This window comes from Cibotium barometz, chromosome 52, assembly GCF_041138505.1.
Source record: "Cibotium barometz isolate CiBa-2024 chromosome 52, ASM4113850v1, whole genome shotgun sequence".
NCBI lineage: Eukaryota > Viridiplantae > Streptophyta > Polypodiopsida > Cyatheales > Cibotiaceae > Cibotium > Cibotium barometz.
In genome coordinates this window covers 11,855,973-11,876,675 of record NC_141097.1, presented here as the reverse complement: position 1 = coordinate 11,876,675, position 20,703 = coordinate 11,855,973, and the positions used below count along the sequence as shown (strand labels likewise).

Genomic DNA, 20,703 nt, shown 5'->3' with positions numbered 1-20,703 from the left:
AGGGGGCATGTTAACCTATGGCGGACATTGAGACGTATTACTTTTTACATTATGTAATTAATTTAAGTATTCTGAGTCATGGGCCGGGCTTGTCGGCACCACATGTAAAGGATAAAGGGATTGGGTGATCACTGATGAGAGGCACACTTGGAATGTCATCAGGATAAGGGTTAGAATCGGCTGACCATGTGTGGGCACCTATGTGTGAATGGCTAGGTCACCTATAAGAGTCAAATGTAACCCTAAAACCTATGTGTTGAATACAGGGAGTGCTCTTGCCTTACCTTCTCTGTCCCCTTCTCCTGTGTGTGTGTGAGAGAGGGAGAGAGAGAGAGAGAAAGAGAGAGATAGCGATCGAGCACTGCATGGCAGCATGTCCTCGGCGGCGGCGAGGCGGTAGAGCGGCGATGGTGACTCCTACTTCACTACTGCGTGAGAATCCTTCACAACGGTAGTCTGAGTGGTGACACACCTTTGCTCCCTATTTGAGCTTGCTAGTTTCTGGTTGTATGCTTGTATCCACTCGTGGCTCGCTTACGGTGCATGGCAAGTCCCCATTGTGGCAAGTCCCTAGCTCCGACACGTGCAGCAAAAGCGCACAAAGGTTGATGGAGCGCTCTTCATTTTCTTGGTCAAGTTCGAGAACAGGTTGATGGAGCGCTCTTCATTTTCTTGGTCAAGTTCGAGAACAGGTTCCTTGCCAAACTCAGAAATGCCCATATCTTGCTAAAGGGCTTGAAATTCATCCTCTGGAAGGAAGAGAAGCTTCATTCTCCTTGGCTTTTTTAAAGCACAAGGACATTGCTTCTGGAGCCTCTAAGAAGTTTTCTATCACTTCTGTGTCCAATGCGAGAAATTCATCCTTATTCTCATTCTCTATGTCGAGAACACCGGACGCAGCTTCACAATCATGTGCTATTATAGCAAGATAGTAATCCTCCCTAAAATTGTAGAGTTTTTGAATGTGGGAGAGGAAGAGATAATACTTCCCATTAATTAGGAAGGATGGTAGCCTAGGGATGACAAAATTGGGCGCTCCCCATGGATAGATGACGATCCTTCATCAATGATGGTGGAGACCTTAAACTCTGCCACATCAAAATTTGTGCTGAGAAGATCCTCCTCCTTCTCGAACACAAGGTCCAGGACCTCTTCTTTTGCTGCAGACTGAGCACTTGAAATAAAGGACTGTTCTGATTTATCAGTCCTTCCTTTGATCTCCTCTTTTGTGTAATTCTCCTTATCAGCATGAAGAAAGAGATAGGCAACAAACCCAAAATGATATTCTAGCAACCTGCATTTCTTGCCATGCACTGGACACATGTCAACACAAATCTTACGTTGATCATCTGAGTAAGTGTCCCACCTCTTTGACATGCTTGAATTCTGAGATGAGGTAACTGCTGTGAGGCTTGACATGTGTACATACGTAATGGACCCATAAGAGACGGTCCCTCCACCGACCAACCTGCAATACTCTGTCCACTCTCCCTCCAGGGATGTCCTTGATAATATCCTCCAGACTGAAAGGAACGTTGAACACAGGCTCTACAATGGCAACGGGATTTCTCCTTCCCATCCCTCCTCAACAGATCAAAGAGATGCTCTGTGGCGTAAGGCTTGTCCTTAATTTCCTCCATCAATAAATCATCCACATCATCTGCAACATTGTACAAGTGAGAACTCTTAACCTCCATCGCTTCTCTGATCCAGGTGGAAACCATTCACCGTGCGATAAGGGAAAAGCAACGGCGCAAGAATGCAACTATTGCACCATGGATGGTATGGGCTGTGGAAAAATCTGACTCGCACTATGGATGGAGAAAAGCACAAAAAAACTCGCACCATCTTTATATAGGTCAAATAATAGGGTTGATGTCACATGATTGAGGATCGAACGCCACATTTGGTAGGGCTTACATCATTGTTGATTCACAAATTGCCACGTGTAGGGTTGATGCAGCCGATGTCATGATTGCATTTTGCTCTATAAAAAGGAGGAATATTTTCTTTTCCATGCTTTTTTTCCATTACATTTCTCCACACTTTGCTCCTGCAGCTCGCTGAATCCATCCATCCCAGCCCTTGTTTCAAGTGCCTATAAGTTTTTCTCTCTCTTCCTCTTTTCTTTCACTGATTTCGTTCATGGTGCGATATGGTAATTCTCCATGTTTTCAAATCGACATATCGCTCCATGGATGGTTGGGTGAATTTTATTGATAAGTTCTCTCTTCCCCCTTTTCTTTTGCTGATTTTGTTCACGGTGCGATATGGCTATTCTCCATGTTTTCGAATCGGCATATCGCTCCATGGACGGTTGGGTGAATTTTATTAATAAGTTCTCTTTTCCCCTTTGCTTTGCTGATTTCGTTCACGGTGCGATATGGCTATTCTCCATGTTTTTGAATTGACATATCGCTCTGTGGTGGACGGTTGGGTGAATTTTATTGATAAGTTCTTGTTTAGTTCATCGCGCGAAATGAATGTTGGTCCACATTTGGATTCACCTTATCGTGCGGTGGATGGTGGTCATGTGACTTTTGGCTAATTACTCTGCCTTCTCTTTTCTAGTACTGCAATGGCGCACACAAAACAGACCGTCTCAGGAGAGTTTCAGTGCCAGCGCCGCCGGATCCAGTGCCAAATCCATTTCCAGTTCCAGATCTTCTAGAGGAAATTCCAAAGGACGTCGCAAGTGAACCTATGCTTCCTGATGTCAAACCCAGAACCAGCATGAATATTTCATATGCAAGAGTCACTTTGCAGAGGCAAAGAAAAATGTCTGTGGAGATAAGGAAGGCGTAGGCGGCTGTCAATCTCCTCATCTCCAAAGCTCCTTTCTTGAGGATTGTCATATCTGTTAGCAACAAAATAAAGTGGAAAGGTTACTTTAAATGGTAGAGTAGTGCCCTCGCATGTCTTCAAGAGTCATGCGAGGACTTCCTTATAGACTTATTAAATGATAGTAACATTTGTGTTGCCCATGCCAGGAGGGTCACACTAATGGACAAGGACATGACATTAGTAATCAGAGTTAGGTGGTATAGGTATGATAAGTTCATGCGACCTCTACCATTCAGGGATAGGAAGGCAGCAGAAATCCTCTCCATTCCTCCTGCTTTGAAGAGGAACAAGGCTTCTGACAAGGTGGTTATTGAAGAGGTGACAACACCAAGTCCACAAGGGCTGAAGAGGCTTATAAAGGGGGCGGATCTGAAGGGAAAGGAGACATAATTAGAAGAGAATGTCGTTAGGGATGAATTAGCAAAAAACCTTTTGAAGGTTGGAGGGAGAGAATAACGAGACACGACTTAAGGCGATACCTAGTCAGATCATATGCAATGCCTCTTACAGCGCCAAGCAGGAGGAGTACCTCCATATCTCTCCAATGAATGTTAATATGCTCGTTGAAAAGAATAGAGAGATCAATATGACAGTATTGTGTTTACTTGTTTAAGATGTATACTCTTCGCCTTTTTTTGAATGCTTTCTTATTTTGATTTCTTTTTCCCTTTCCTAATGTTTTTAATTCAATCTGCAGGGTACTGTTGTTGAAAGATATTTTGCCATACCAGGCAAAGCAAGTATATATTTGTGATCCTTTGGTATCAACTATCTTGATTGACCCGTCAAGGTCTGAAGAGGACCTTGCTCCTTATTTCCAAGGAGTTAGTCCGGGTACCTACTTTGTTGTGCCCCCATATATAGAGAAGTATGTATTTTCTTTAGATTTCAAGCTGTTGTGATGGAATTTTAGTTTCCTGTGTTAGGTTTCCTATATTTTTTGTTTACTTTCTCAATTTCAGAGGGCACTAGTCTGCTTATTTAATTAATGTGGTGAAATGTCAGACAATTTTTATGAATAGCCTTCTCAGAATGCACGGACAGTCTAAATTGTATGTGATTATACTTTATATCGTTTCCTTCTTGCTTCCTAATTATTGATTGTAAGTCATTCTTTATATCGTTGACTGTAGGGCATGTAAGAGGGTGGTTTCATTGATTGAAACTCTATGTCCTGAATTGAAAAAGGATATAGAGTGAAAATTTCTCAACCAACCCATTTCTATATGTAAAAGGATTTGCACTCTTGTGGATGGCACGTAGTCACAAATTTCTGGAAGTTCCTCCTTTCCAAGTACACTAATTTTGATAGCTCTGTAAGTTTCTTGTGTCACTGTAATATAATTTCTCTATGTTCATTTCATGAGAGATCCCGCATTATTCAAATTGACTTTATATTGTTTTGTAGTCTGTTCACTCAGACGAGTTCTGGCTGTGGAGTGTGCGGGCAAAGGCAATAAACATTATCCTCAATAATGCAACTACGCGTGATGATGACCTTGACTCACCACTTCCACCAGTTGCTAGCACTAGTGTATCAAAGAAGAGAAAAAAAGATGTCGTTTCATTCCCCTATTAAGCATTTCAGCTTTAAATAAGGAGTCCCTGAGAAGGGAAGCAAGGGCAAGGCAAAGAGGAAGCTTCCATTTGCAAGCAAGGGCAAGGACAAGGACAAGGCAGGCAAGGTGCCAACAAAGGAGACAAAGGAGGAGGCCAACGTGCCAAAGGCTGAGTCAAAGGAGGAGGCCAAGGCTAAGGCTACAGAGCTCGAAACCGCTTAGAGGCATTTTATATACGTCCAAAGACAACGTTGTAAATATTCTGTATTTTTATTGAGCTCGGCTCATTTTTGTATAAACATTCTATATTGTTATTGAGCCCTACTCATTTTTGTATTTTGCGAGTATTGTGCTTTGCCATAATAAAATAAATTGTTGAGAATTTTTATTATCTTTGGTTAAAATTGAATTTTATAGACATTTGTATAAACATTCTATATTGTTATTGAGCCCTACTCATTTTTGTATTTTGCGAGTATTGTGCTTTGCCATAATAAAATAAATTGTTGAGAATTTTTATTCTCATAACTTATCTTTGGTTAAAATTGAATTTTATAGACATTTGCTTCAAAATTGTTATGAGTACTTTGTAGAGTAGACACATGTCCATGTAGAAATTTTTCATCACATTAGTCATTGTTAAGATTCAACAATTCAGTACAAGTCTTACAATGACTTCTATTGGACCTAAGTCCCTCAATACAAGACCTTTCTAATTCTGCACGATAGATTTTTCCTTCGTCTTCTTCTCTGGGTTATTCATCTTCTGAAGAATTCTTTAATGCACCTTTTTGGCTTCATCTATCAGTTTGTCTACATCTTCAAGGTCTTTCTTGAAGCTTTTAGATATCTTGATAGGTTGATCAACGGAGGAATCATCAGAAGAAATAGCTAAAATAATTGGCCTATCAACCTTGCTAGGAACACTCCTCTCATTTTAGAAGAATTTGCATCCATGGGCGGCTTTTGTATAGAGCTTATAAGTTGTAAGATATTATGTTCTCAATTCCCTTATGGATTGGTCTTTGTATACTATTTTGGATGGACTCCAAAACCATCGACATAAAAAAACCATGTGCTGTAAATCTGTGTGCCACTAAACCATTTTGGAATAGGAACCCTAGTACCTACACTGAGCTGACCATTATTGTGCACATACAAGATAGCTTTAGAGTAAATTTGTTGAGTTATAACTTTAAATATAACAATATATACTCATAGCTATTACAAGCTAACTGCAAGAAACTTCCCTTTGTTGTTGTCCACCAGATGATGAATGATCCCACGAGATATACTTTCTTTGACTTCAACAATGCGACCATAAGTTAAATACTTTGTATTTTCAGAGTAGTCTCCTTTTTCTTCAGCAATAGAAAGGAAAAGTGTGTTTGGCTCAACGATTGTCTTGTGCTTATCTACCATGCCAAAGTGAATTGTCCAAGCAAATCCTTCTCGTGCTTTACCTCTTGCACTACTCCAAAGAGTTGTAGCTTCGATGCTTGAAGACTTTTTCTGCTGATGTTGAGTTAAAGGTGTACTTCCTTGAGATGATGGAGGAAGTCCATGAGTAGCTAAAACCATTCTACTTGATGGTGGTTGATCTTGTAACTCTGGAAAACTGATGAGCTACTAAAAGTTATCTTCTTGGCTTACTTGGATGCCTATCAGGGTTTGGAAGAGTCACAGTCACTTGAGGTGCCTGAAAGTGAGGACTAATTGGAGCAAGTTGAGATCGAGAAGGTGTCAAGGCTCCTGAATGTCTTGAGCCACCCACAGGGACAGATGCAGTTGCTTGATTACTTTTCTTTTGCTTCTTAGAAGTTCAAGCATCACGTATTGGTGAGGCTATCTTAATCCTAAACAAGACAATAAAAAATCATTATCTCATTGGCTAAGATAAACAAACAGAGACATAATCATATTTCTCATGAAAAAATATGATTTGTTAAGTGAAACAACATTTAAGATTAGCAGACATGTATGTAGGGCAAACAAACGAGAAAGACAAAAAGTGAAAGAGAACAAATAGACATAGAGAGAGAGAGAGAGAGAGAGAGAGAGAGAGAGAGAGAGAGAGAGAGAGAGAGAGTGTTCCTCCATGAAGGAATGGACCTAGATGTGTAAGCAAACATGAGATAGGAATGTAAGAGAGAGAGCTCCTCAGCACACTAGAGATAAAGAGGGAGAGAGAGATGTATTCTAGAATACAACAGGTTGTTTTCCTCCAAAGATGTGTTTTGTAATTGAATTTCAACAAATGACTTTCTAGAGCTGTGTATTCTAGAATACAACTCACAAGAAGCTTCAAAACACAATACAGAGATATAAAAGAGAGGAGAAAGCACTAAGAAATGAATAGATCAAACCCAAAACAATTAGGACCCTTTTTATCACCAAAGTACTTACATAACCTCTTTCTTGAACACAATTTGAGAAAAATTTACCCCCAAAATCTAACTTCTGCTACGTTGCTCTGATGGTGATTCTAACCACTCCATTGGCTTCAAAAGGGGGGTAAAACTGCAGGACACCTGCTCCAAATACTCCCGAGTCACTCCTCCTCCGTTTTTTATGTTAAAACTACTGCTATTTTTAGTCACGCATGCACGACACGAACTCGAGAGATTTTGCCTTCTTTGCATGTCTTCTAAAATTAGATAAAAAGCAAATCCTTTTTGCATGAAGGTCTACTCTAATGGTTCACATTGAGTTTGGGTTATTATAGAACACAGCTTGCCGAAGCCGTGTATTCTGGAATACAACTCAAGTGTAGAGAGAAGTTGTATTCCAGAATATAACTTGATGAAGCTGTGTATTCTGGAATACAACTCAAGTGTAGAAAGAAGTTGTATTTCAGAATATAGCTTATTGAAGCTGTGTATTCTAGAATACAACTCAAGTGTAGAGAGAAGTTATATTCCAGTATACAGCTTGCTGAAGTTGTGTATTCTGGAATACAACTCAAGTGCACAGAGAGAAGTATTCTAGAATATAGCTTGTTGAAGCTGTGTATTCTGGAATACAATCTCAAGTATAGAGAAAATTTGTATTTTTGAATATAGCTTGTTAAAGCTTCATATTCTGGAATACAACTCAAGTGTTGAGCGAAGTTGTATTCCAAAATACAACTTGTACAAGCAATGGATTCTGGAATACAACCTCAAAGTGCATAAGTGTTAAATTTTAAAAAATGTGACTTCAAGCTTTGTATTCTAGAATACAAAACTACTTTTAATACACAAGAAACATGGCAACTTATCGATTTTTGTGTTGTATTCCAGAATTACAACACAAGAATTAGTTTTTTTTTAATGAAGTCATTATAATTTTTAAAAATTATTGATTAAACCTTTATTTTATAAAATATTATTTTTTTCTTAATTTACATATGAAATCTTCTTTTTGGTATTTTTGTGTATTTAAAAGACAAACAATTCTTTCAAAAAAATCTTTTTAAAAAAATCTATTTTTGAAATCACTTACCTCCTTAGATAATGTTTTTGCTTTTCCTCCTAGCCATAATTTCCTCGTAGCAAACTTTGAACCAAATGACAATGAAAGAAAAATTCAAAATTGTAGCAAATAACAAAGTAATCAAGAAATGCATACCTTACAGAATTAAACTCAAGAAAAATGCTCCAAATTCAAAAAAACGCTCTTGTGGCTCTCTTAGCCGGCGGAAAACCCTTGGAATGTATGTCTAAAAAGGACTTCCTCTCATCTTTTAAGTTCCATTTTTTATAATAATTAATTATTTTTAATATTTAAATTAATATTATTATTTTTGAATCCAATTATTAAAAGTAAGTTATTTGGATTTGAGATTACACTCCACTTTGTAGCTTAGACCATTGTTTTTTAGAGAAACTTAGAGGTTTGAAGTTCCTAGTTATCATGGCAGGGCAACAAAATTCTCTCTCAAGCTCGTTTTGCTCTTTTCAAGTGCCTGTATCCGTACTCACTCCTACAAGTCTGAGCCAATCTATTAGTGATGATGATGTTTCAAGCCCACTATTTGCTAATTTATCAAATTTTGATACCGATGCTCCAGTTTCTCCATCATTAGTTCAACCTATTCGTGTGGAGACAACTGCTCCCTTGAGAAGAAAAGACAAGTTTTTGCATCGCAATGCATTGAGAGAGGCATGTAGGGTGTATTATTGTTAAAAAAAATTGCTTGAGGACACTTGGATTTAGAAAAATTAAGCACAAATGTGAAAACTTATTTGCTTTAAAACGTGCTCAATAGAATACAGCATAACATGGTTTTTTATTAAGGTCTAGAGAGAAGATAAAATATATAGTTTTCGGCACGATTGTGTGTCAAAAGTGTTTTCTTCAAGTGTTTTATTTAAGCAATCAGCAGATGCAAAAGATCTTAAAGCGGTTGCAATGGGTGGAAGAAGATTCACAGTACTCATTTAGTACACGTGACACTCCTCAGCTGTGTTTTCTCAAGAGCTGGATGGAACGATTTGTCACTTACAATGGTGAGCGCATGCCAAATTCAAAATTCACCCATTTGCCTGATAATTTTACAAAGAGAGAAGTTTACAACCTCTACGTGGAAACGTTGAAAGGAAGAAACATGTCATTTTTTTCATTAACTTCATTTCTTAGAGTTTGGAGACAATATTTTGCTGATGTGAAAATTCCCAAGAAAACTAGAATGCGGGTTTGTCAAATTTGTGCAGAGCTCAAAGCCAAAAGAGATGTTACAAAGACATTTGAAGAAAAAGGTATGTTTGATTTGTGTTTTTTGTACGTTTTAATTTATGAATAAGAATTCCAAGTGGTATAATTTGAACTAGCTTTACATTGTTTTGAGTTTTCAGGTCCTATTCTACAAGCACTTAAAGCTCATCGTTCGAGAACAACAAAGTACAGAGCGTCAAAAGCTAGCAAAGCATCGAAAGAAGTGCCTTGACCAGAAAGAAATGTATTTGGGATTAGTCATAGATGGAATGGATCAAAAGAAGACATTGATACCCCATTTTATACGTCCTCTAAAGAATTTGAAGGAAGAGAATTTCATACAACTACACGTTGTTGGAGCCCTCATCTTTAACGGCATCATGACGTCGAAAGTTTTTATAAACTTTCCAAATTTACACAACGACCCTAACTTGACCATCACCATAATTCAAAAAATAGTAAGTGAATGGCAAGGAGAATTACCTGGCATCCCAGAATGACAAATTCTTCAGAGGCAGCAAAAATGCTTTTGGCATCAAGCATTGAAGCAACAAAAGCTCAAAAAGAAAAGCGAGCCATCAATTATCAGCAATGTTTGATAGAAATTAAAGAGACCATACAATCAGCACATGTGTATTTTCCAGCTTGCTCACTTGGATGGTGGAATACATTTTTTCATGAGCAAGAAATCTTGATTGAGGAAGTTCAAAGCAATTCAAGATCACTGATGAATATGGAGCCCTTTCTTTGGAGGGTACAAGAACTTGAAGACCGTGATGATAATATTCAAATGCCAAATCAACAAACAGAATTGCCTGAAGAATTGCAAACATTGGTGCATGGGGAGACTCGCGAAGCATATGTTGATGCTCGAAGGATTAGTCAACGATAGCTGCAAGAGAAGGAAATGTGAGAAGGAAATATTGAGGAGCTCACTGTAGGTGCAATGATTGCAGTGTTAGCAACAACAGATGATGAAAGCGGATGTCCTTTTTGGTTGGCAAAGGTACTTAAAGTCCTTGAGGAAAATGGAAAAGTAAGCTCAATTGAGGTCTACTGGTACAAGGTCAATGGAGATGATGCATTATCAGGAAAATATTATCCAGAGATGATTTGAGTAAATAAAAAGGGAAAGAAAGCAAATCATAGTCAACGTCGTGTGGATAGCCTAAGCATGGAGGATGTGGAAGTTCTTGTTTATGGTTTTACCTTGAAAAACTTGGGTCATCTACGAAAACAAACCAAAAAAAATCTTCTGAAGAAAGTCAAAGATTTAATACGAGAGGCATAAGACCTCTCATTGTAACTGATTTTATGGACATTATTATTTTATAGCAAATTGAGTATTTTTTTCTCAAAAAATGTGTGATTTTATGAGCAACTCTATCATCTTTCAAAGTATTGAAGTGTAAAACTTGTACTTTTTTACGGTTTTTGGAGCTTTTTAGGAGCTCGTGCTCTTTTTGGTTTAAAAAATAGTGTTTTTTGAGATATTTTATCATTTTCAAAAATCGGTTGTATTTTTTATGGTTTAGTTGTACTTTTAAATGGCTGGATGTTTAAAGTAGGATTTTAAGGGCCAAGTAAGTGCTACTACCACCCAAGTAATTTTCAGCTTAGTCCATGCATACAGTTCGTTTTTGGAGGGCACTAAACTAAGGTCCTAAAGAGTCCAATCCATGCATGGCTTGGTATGGCTATAGTCCAACATATTGTCAATAGACTTGGTACTTTTAACCCTTGTTTGGGATTCTTAATTACTATTTATAGTAGCTCTCTTCTGCCTAGTTGGCCCAGGGAGCCCAAAATATTAAATTTCTATTTTTGGGGCACATTGGGACCAAACTTGGTAGGGTCCTAGTCTCCTTAAGGTTAGTAACACCAAACAAAAGTCAGAATTGAGTTTGGATGCTTGGTGTGACTGTGAGAGACAAACTAGAGGCCCTTGAAGCTCTTTGGAATTGCACCTTTTCAGATAGGGTCAAGTTAATAGGACCATAACTTTTGCCTCTAAACTCCAATTGGGGTGTTCAAGTAATCAAAAGTTATCTACAGAAAACAAGGAATCCTAATATACAAAATTGTGCAGTTCAAGATTCTCTATGAAAGGTTATTGTAGTTCAAGGAACAATAATTTTTTACAGGGTTTTCCTTTGTTTTGTTTATGGTCTCCCTTGTATTGACAATAGAGGGTACTTCGATAGAGGATAAGGGAGTGTAAACACACCCTTGGGTGGGCTCAACTATGGTCCAGTCCTCTGTGAATCCTTGTCAAGGTGGTTTGTTTAATCCTCTAACCAAGGAAATCAAACTCAAGCTTCTCCCTAAGGAGGTTTTTTTGTGACAGTCAAATGCAAAATTGGCTTGGAAAAGTTTTTGAGCCTATCACAAACTAGCATATTAAATCACTTCTCTTAGGCTAGACATGCTAGGCTAATAGCCCCTGTAATATTTCCACCTACCAGTCCTTGGTGAAATGAGTTAAGTATCTTGGCTAGTAGAGCCCAGACAAAATCCCTCTTGAGAGAGGGTTTTTACACTCTTTAACTCTTAAACCAACACTTGGCAAGAGAACTTGCACTTCTGGAGTTTCTATGAATCAAGAATAATCTAATCACTCCATGGCTTGGTATGATCATAGTACTTTATCAAGTCTACGAGCCTAGTACCCAAGGTTGAGATTCAAGAATCTCTATGGCTAATTATAGCCAACCTGAAAAACCAACTCGGACATGGTACCTAAAATAGCAAATTTTTAAATTTGGCCAATCGAGGTGAGACCTGGTAGGAAGTTAGTCCAAGGTATCCTTAGCCTAAGCCAAAAGTCAAAATTGATTTTGGAAACCTAGTGTGAGCACAAAATCCAAACGTGGAGGCTCCTAGACCCCACTTGGACAGCTCCTTCCTAGACAGGGTAAACGTCGAACAGACGTAACTTTTGACTCTGAACTCCAATTTGGGTGTTAAAGCAGTCAAAAGTTATCTATAAAAAACAAGGAATCCAAATCTACAAAAGCTGTGCAGAACTAGATTATCTATCAAAAATTATTTTAGTTCAGGAAACTATAACTTTTTGACCCTATTCTTAAGCGCTTTCCCTGACCCAAATGACAGGCCTTCGTTACTTGAGTTGCTTGTTTTACCCTTAAGTAAGCTTAGATATGATAATTTAGGATAAAATCATGCATGGATTAGAGTTTAGAGCTTTCTTGGAGAGCTCAACATCTCTTGATATCTTGTAGAAGCGTCCCAAGTGTCAAATGAGTTGTGTCTCTCAAAGCTCCTTATCCATCGGCTCTCTTGTGCACTTAAATCTTTTACTAATTCTTCTTACAAACTCAAAGAATACCATATTAGATAATTTGGGAAAAATCCCATTCCCATTTGAAAAATGGGAGCATGGTGAACTTGTCCAAAAGTTTGTCAAAACCCCTCATGTGACATATCATCGGAAAGATCTTGAAGAGTAGAATCTAAATCTATGATCTTCGACAAATTTGGAGTTAGTATGTTTAAGATATGTCCAAAACTAAATGGAGTAATTGATTCCCAAAATGTGAGATTTTTTCCAAATTACCTAATATTGATTAAAGCTCCTTATCCCCACTGGCTCTCTTGTGCACTTAACTATTGTACTAATTCTTCTTACAAAATCAAATGACCTACAAGGATTAGCAAAAATTTAAAATTTTGGTAGCGATTCGGTTCTTTACCAACTATTAACTAGTATATGGATTAATTAGTTAGTTTTTATGCTAAATATCCAATTTTGGATTAATTAAGCACTCTGTAAAGGGGATCCAATATTAATGCAAATGTTAATGTAATGATGGAAATGCAATGCAAATGGCTAATATATGAATTTGGTGGCCAGATTAAAGCTAAAAAAAACCTAATTTGGGGTTAATATGGGCCTGCAAAAACAAAAACAAAAATTATTATTTTATTTTTCTTACAAAGAACTCAATTGACACATTAAACAACCAAAAACCACACAAAAACAACAAATCCCACACACTAAACCCACATTAACCAAGAAAAACAACCCACACAATAAAAATAAAAACAAATTAGAACCAACCAACCTTTTCTCCTTCCTTCTCTTACCTTATCCACCCTGTTATACACACAGAGTGGGCAAAATGGAAGAAAATACAAGAGAAAGCACTAGAAGCAAGAATGCAACTAAGATTTAAGCCCTTACTATCCCCAACAATGTCGCCAATGTTAAGCTTATTTCACCACACTCTCAAGAAAACTCAAGCAATGGCATTATACACACACCAATAAAAGGCTCAACATGAGAGAAAGAGATGAAACAACTTACTTGTCGTGGGGATGCGAGGGAAATTCATTTAGAGCTTCCCAAAGGGAGACTCTCCAACTACTTAGAGAAGTATCTAGTGCAAACTTACCTCCCATCACTTGTCACTGAACAATGTTTGTGTTGATTCTCTTGGACATACCCGCTCACAACTCCATAGCTATGGTGATGCAACCCAAAAACCTACAAGAAACTCTCACTCACACACTCTCACACACTCTAGCAAGAGGATAAGAGCAAGATAACACAAGAGCTCTAAGATTTCACCAGGGAAGTGTGTGTTCTCATTCCTTACATTGTTATTTATACAAAACTTATAAGCGGCCATGCACCCAAACTTGGGCGGCCATTGTGTAAAAATGAGAACTATGTGTATCTACACCTACTAGTAGGCATGTGTATGTGATGCCGGCATTACGCTTAGCTTGGGCATCCCTTGTTTACATCGTGATACACTTATTTGAGCAGGAAAAATCCGTAAGATAATACATGAAGTGCTAAAAAACACGCTCGGGCAAACAAAACATTACAAGTGACAAAATTAGAGTAATCTAATAATGCCAATCACTTGTTACATTTAAACGGCCTTTGAAAAATTAATCGGTGGGCCCGCCTAAGCCAACTGCTCAATTAACCCCATCAGCGATGCGGTTAACATGGGGGTTGAGAACTAGGTTTGGAGTGGGAGTGGGGAGGTGGTGGGGGAAGAGGGTGATGTGAGGAGGAGATTGGGAAGCGGGGGGGAAGAGGGTTATGTGAGGAGGAGATTGGGAGGCCGAGGGGGAAGAGGGTGATGTGAGGAGGAGATTGGGAGAGGTGGGGGGATTGGTTCCTGCTGCGATGGCTCATGTTATCCCTGCCATCATCGTTTTTCATCATCCTCCTCATCAAGGTTGCAGGCCAGCCCCGTGCTTGGAGAAGAAGAAGTTTTAGGCCTCCTGTGCCTCGTCGATGGAGATTTTGTATGCAAAGAAGCATGGGAGTTGTCGAACTGCATGATGCTAGTGGTGGCGATAACTTGTAGTTGGAGGTAGAAACATTGGTAGAGGACTAAGAGCCCATAAGGGGTATAAAATGGGAGGTCTTAGCGGAAAAGTGCTTTTTAGGCATAGTAGATTTTTGACTAGCCAAGCCTTTCCAAGAATGGCAAGGGGCGGCGAGGGATTTGGAGAAGTCATATGGGTATGGGCAGAGGCCATGTGGAACAGAAATATTAGTGGTGGAATCGTGGTCAGTGGCATGCCCATACTCTAGGAGCTTTGTCGAGTTGATGAGGTTTGCCACCATGAGAGGGTGTATGGGTAGCATGAAGAGGGCAGTGGCGTTAGCAAAAGAAACCTGGTTCTAGAAAAAAAGTGTGACGCGAGGAGGTTGATAGAGGGGTGGGGGAATTTATTGAGGAGGTAGGAGAGCGTGGAGGAGGAGATGGGCTCATCAATGAAGATATTGTGTTGTAGAAGGTTTAAGGGGAGGGTACATTATTGGAGGTCAAGGCATTGTGGGGGGTTTTGTGGGGGGGTGGAGAGCGTCTGTAATTCCATGGTCGCGTCCATGAGAGCATCGACCTTTCACTTCATATAGCACTGGATATCAGCCCTGAGGGTGTTTGTGGGGTCTAGAGAGCTCACGCTTTTGCTACTCATAGTTGGAAATCCTTCTAAAATAATGTTTCTTTCGCCACCTGTTTGTAATTGTCAAAGGAGGTGCATAGGTGAAACCATCCGCAGCAGTGTGACTCTAAGGTAGGGGTCTTGAGCTTCTTGTTAGGAGAGGGTTAGGGCATGGCTGGCTATGTGGGCTTCTTCTCTGGATGCCTAGATTTGGTGTTGGAGTTGTGTGTGATAGTAGTCATGGCAGTGGTGAGAGTGGTCTTGCTATCTTCTAGGGGCTTTTGTAGGCGTGCGTTGGTGCAGGTGGCTTCCTAGAGATCTTCATGCTGCTACTGATCTTCTTTGGCTAGGAGCATGGCTGGCTAGGCAGCTATCACATGTTCATGTTGGCGGTGCATGTAATCGGTCGTGGAATTGACCAACTCCTGGGTGAGGTTTGAAAATCCTTCCACAAAGTTGGGAATAGCATCATGGGTGGACCGAATGCCCTCTAAATAAGCTTGCTAGGAGCGGAAGTAGCCCACATGGACCAAATGCAAGGTATCCATGGTGTGCCCCGCTGTGATGTAGAGGGTGATCTTGATGGACCTTCTTTGGGAAAAACGGGGGTGGAGAAGGTAGGTGTTGGCTCCCAAGGCTAGGGGTTTGGATGAGGTTTTCCTTGAAAAATTATGTTGGTGCGGCAAAGGTCTTCCTCCTCTTCAACTTTGCCAGATAGCCTTCCTCTTCCTCTTTAGCCTTGTGCGACAGGCTTCCTCCTATTGAATGAGTATCCATATGGTGTCATTTAGAGGTGGGGAGGTTGGGGAGGGCTTGGGATTCGGGGAGGATGGAGGTGAGCAAGGATGATGCCATGAGCTTGCCGTGGGGTTCGAGCATATGGCATGGAGCTCTTTATGTAGGTCTTATGTCCAACTGACATGTACGCCTTGGTGGATGTAGGCTAGGGAGGAAAGGTTGCACCGGTTAAACCTCTCGACCACGGTGGGTGGTGAGGAGGAATGTGAGGGCCCGAGTGATGTTTTTCCATTCAACTCCATCTTTAGTGGTAGGCCCTTGGAAAGCATCACGCACATAGCACATGACATGGTTGTACCTGACATAAGGTTGCTCGACTGGTGGGAGGTGGAGAGCATCCCTAACAAGATCGAGCCTAAGATGTATTATATGTATACCACCCTTATTATCAAGAACTTGCCATGTGGCTTAGTTGACATCATAGGATTCAAGGAAATATAAGCAGTTCAGGAGGTCGGGCACCTGGGCTGCATTGTGGGCAAGCCGTCGAGCCCTATTTGCTCCAGGAAAGTGACTATGGCATGGTTTTCTATGGCCCAATAACAAGGTTCTATATAATAGAGCAGCTTGTGCTCGACCTTATGGGTATTCTTCATGAAGGTATGGATGGTGTGACCATCAACCTGTTTCATGAGTGCCGCCTCACCCAAGTGGAAAAAAGCTGAGTGGGATGCTTCCTGTACTCCTCAAAGCGGTGGTTTGCATGCCTCCTCTTGTTTTGTGGGGTATGATTAATGACCTCATAGGACGAATCGGGTGGCCATGAGAGTTGTGGGTGAGCAAGAAGGCAGGAAGCTGTGAAGAATTTGCAGGAAAAAATGACAATAGTTTGGCTAGAGGGCAAGAATAAAAGTGAGTGAAATGAATGGTGGTGGGCCCTTTTATATATTTTCAAGGAAGGTACGATTGTGGCTTCCCAGAAAAATGGGTGTTCCTTTGTGGAGGAATGGTCGTGGGGCTACAGAGAGATACTACTGTGTCTCTCGAATAACAACTATGGATGGACAAGAAAACGGCCATGGCTTTAACCAAGGAATGATCATGGCTCTTATAAATGAACGGGCATTCGTTTCTTGAGGAAACGACCATGGCTTTAGTGAATGAATGACCATGGCTTTCTAAAGTGAACAGCCATGGCTCTTTCAGAAGGAAACATTTGTGGCTTTTTGAAGTGAACGACCATGGCTCTGATGAATGAACAGGCATTCGTTGCTTGGCCTTACATTTTTTTATTTTTTTCCACCCTGTGAAACAGGTTTTATACCCTAAGGCTACATGGTTAGCACCCCAACGGGTTTTTTACTGACTTCTTACCTAATTGTGAGCGAGAAGATGGGTCCAATTAGGTTTGGACAAGGTCGGTAGCTCATCATCATGAAGCTCTAGTGCTTCACATGAGGGAGTGGCTGTAGGATAAGCAGTTGGAGAGGCAAGAGGTTGAGTGGGGGTGCAGCAAGGAAGTCGAGTGATAAGGGAAGATGGGGTAGCCAAGGTTGATGGGATTTCACAAGTGGAGATATTGAGCGAGGGTTACTTGGCCTTGGCTTCCTGCTAGATCTTCACTTTTCCCTTATCCTTCATAGTGTTAGTGGTGGCAATAGCTAGGGCTTGCTTTAGCCTATATAGAAATTGTTGTCGTGTGGGGAGCTTGGAAATAGGGGGTGTACATCGACAGTCATGCTGGTGGTAACCAGATTTGTCAATTGCCCTCATAAAACTTCTGTGGGCAGTGAGAAGAGGTTTAGGGACCCACCTGTATGTAGTTACAGGTTGAGGTTGAGGTGGGTGGGGATGATCTTGGGGCAGACGAGGATCTTTGCCAGATGTTCTCCTTGATTTTATGGGCTTGTGGCTACCTTATCTCGGAGGCCGCTGTGAGAGTTGGCCCATATGACGAGTAATAGATTTTTAGTGTTGTAGAGGAGGCCCATATCCCCCTTGTTCATTTCCTTATCCTTGAGCTGATCATCAAACCATTGTTTACACGTTAGGTTTTCTATCAACATTTCATACACAACTCTGAGACAAGTTTTATCAAGCTTTTTTAAGTTGTTCCCAAAGCCGGCGGCTCAGGACATACACAGTGATTTTTTCTTATATAGCCTCTCTCAATCTTGGCACCAAGAATTGTATAGGCATAAACGCTTTAGTACCATAGGTTAAGCTAAAGGGTGTCGTATTATTGGCCACTTTATATGTAGTGTGATATGCCCAGAGTCCTACCGGTAACTTTTGTTCCCCTAGTCGTTGCGGCTTGCCTCTACAATCTTGGTTAGGATATCACATATTACAAAATTAAGATTGGAATACAAGTGAGGCATTCATAATAAAAAGGATATGATTGCATTGTGTCAAATGATCTTGTACATAGTGCTTATATAGCCATAAGAGGTACACTCAATATGACTAGATACATTGCTAGGATGACATCACGTCTTATGGCATTTGCATGTTTGATCTTAGGCTAAAAGATATCCTATGCAAGATAATTACGAAGGCTAGGGACTACAAGTTGGACTTATTTCCAACAAACCCCCCTTAAGCCAAACTTGAGAAAGAAACTCAATACATGGACTTAGCCTACAACTATGCTCCAGACAAAGCCCCCTTTTTATAACAATAAGGTGTGTGTAATCGTCTCTTACAATAACCAAGGGAATGGATAAAAACAAAGGCTTAAAATCCCAAAAAAAAGAGTATACAAAAGAGTTAAAATGCATAAGAATTATCAAAGTCTTCAATGCCACTTGTTGCCACAAAGTGGCTCTCCTCTACCTCAATAATGTGAGCCTTGTCCTTTTTCTTGTCTTGCTTTTCCTTGAGGTAACACCTGCTAAATGGGTGGTTGGTTTTCCCACAATGAGAGCATGGATTGTTAATGAAGCAGTCTTTGGATAAGTGATTGGTCTTTCTACAATGAGCACATTTCTTCTTGTTGGCGTAGGACACAACATATGCACCTTTTAGGATGTGGGAAGCCTTCTTCTCTTCTTCCTATAAAGAATTAATAATACTTTCTAAAGAAGGGATGGGCTCCTCCTCCTTTAGAACGGTCACAATTTGAGCAAAAATGGGAGGCATGCTTTTGAGTAGTAAGATTGCTATGGCATCTTCCTTTGGAATAGGTGATTTAACGTACACTAATTGTGTCATAAGGCTCTTGAGCCTATTTAAAACACTAGATATGTCCTCATTAGCTTCCATACTTAACCCATAAAGTTGCATTTTAAGGATAATTTTGGAATTTTTGGCCTTAGCTCCAAATATCCTCTCTAAGGTTTCCCAAGCTTTAGCAACCGTATCAGCTTCATCTATGTAGTGTATGAAATTATCTTCAAGGGAAGTGATGATGACTCCCAACAAGGCTTGTTCATCTTTGGCTTGTAATGTGGTAGCTCTAGTAGTAGCAAAACCCCCTCTTCCTCACTCAATGGTTTCACAAGACCCCATAGGTTTTTTCTCATTAAGTGCCCTTTTACTTTAATTTACCAAGTATGAAATCCTTGGCCTTTAAACTTATCTAGGAACTTAGAAGATGAGGTAATAACTGGTGATGCCATGATTAAGAAAATGAAAGTAAATAGGATTAAAGAAGGAAATAAATTGGCTAAAATGGAGCTTTAAATTAAGCTTATTAATCCCAATTGACATAAAATGTCACACACAATACCTAATTTGAAAAAAGCCCAAATATAATGAAAATCCCCAAAATTTTGCTCAGTTTCACAGAAAATTCTCCAAAATAAGAAAAGCCCCAAATTTGTGTAGTGAGCTTTGACTCTTACCAAATAGAGGGAGTTTTTGATTGGTTTTGATTCTGCAGAATCACCATCTCTGTGCTATGTACCTGTGGGACAGTGGTCCTTTGCCTCTGAGACAATTGCAAGAGCTGTTAATGACTAATAGTGCTCTGAGGCCAGAGAGTCAGGTAGGTTCCAAATAGAGGGTTGTTTGAAAGAGAAGGGAGGCAACTTCACAATGTCTAACTAGCTAGATTAGAACCATGGAAGAGGTTGTTGGCAAAGAGGGCAGTAGAGAGGGGCGACTTACCCAGCTGGACTAGAACCATGGAAGCGGTTGGCAGAGAGGTGTGTGTATAAAAGATGGCTTCTTCCACTGCTTCCCTCTTCTCTGCCACCTTCAGCGTGGCCAGTAGTTGAAGCTCGTCACAATGAGCTTGTCCGCAAGGTGAGGCACGTCGTGTACAGATGATGGCTCCCAAGAGGACAGAAGATGGGGCAATAGTGGGAGAGAGGGCCAGAGATGAGGCAAGCAGGTAATGGCCGACAAGCCAACCGCACAAGAGCAAAGCTGGGGAGCTCAAATGGATAGGTCCGAGAGATCACAATGGAGATAATGGATGCCACAGCAGGGTCTTTGGGTGGCACCTTGTTGTATAGTGCAAGTGGCCCTTCATTCGTGGGGATATTCTAAGGGATAGTTTGGCTTAGCAGGGTCTTTGGGTGGCACCTTGTTGTATAGTGCAAGTGGCCCTTCATTCGTGGGGATATTCTAAGGGATAGTTTGGCTTTTGCTAGAGGCTCAAAATTGACAGCTAAACGTTAAACGAGGACCCAGATTTGGTACCATATTAGAAATTAAGGTGGGAATACAAGTGAGGCATAATAAAAAGGATATGATTGCATTGTGTCAAATGATCTTGTACATAGTTTTTATATAGCCATGAGATGTACACTCAATATGAATCGATACATTGCTAGGACAACATCACTGCTTATGGCATTTGGTGGTGGAATTACGTCTTTGATCCTAGGCTAAAAGATATCCTATACAAGATAATTAAAAAGGCTAGGGACTACAAGTTGGGCTTATTGCCAAAAGCACATAGGATCTTATTTGTGCTTTCGGCTTG

The 20,703-nt window shown here is 40.2% G+C and overlaps 1 long non-coding RNA gene across 1 annotated transcript; it reads right to left on the bottom strand.

Annotated features, from left to right (window-relative positions):
* Positions 1 to 9,877: 9,877 nt before the first annotated feature.
* LOC147608810 (uncharacterized) lies at positions 9,878 to 20,409 on the bottom strand. Its single transcript, XR_015264402.1, has 3 exons — positions 19,881 to 20,409; positions 19,616 to 19,701; positions 9,878 to 9,990 (listed from the first exon to the last, which is right to left on the bottom strand). It is a non-coding gene; the product is annotated as an uncharacterized LOC147608810 (long non-coding RNA).
* Between the last annotated feature and the right edge of the window lie 294 nt (positions 20,410 to 20,703).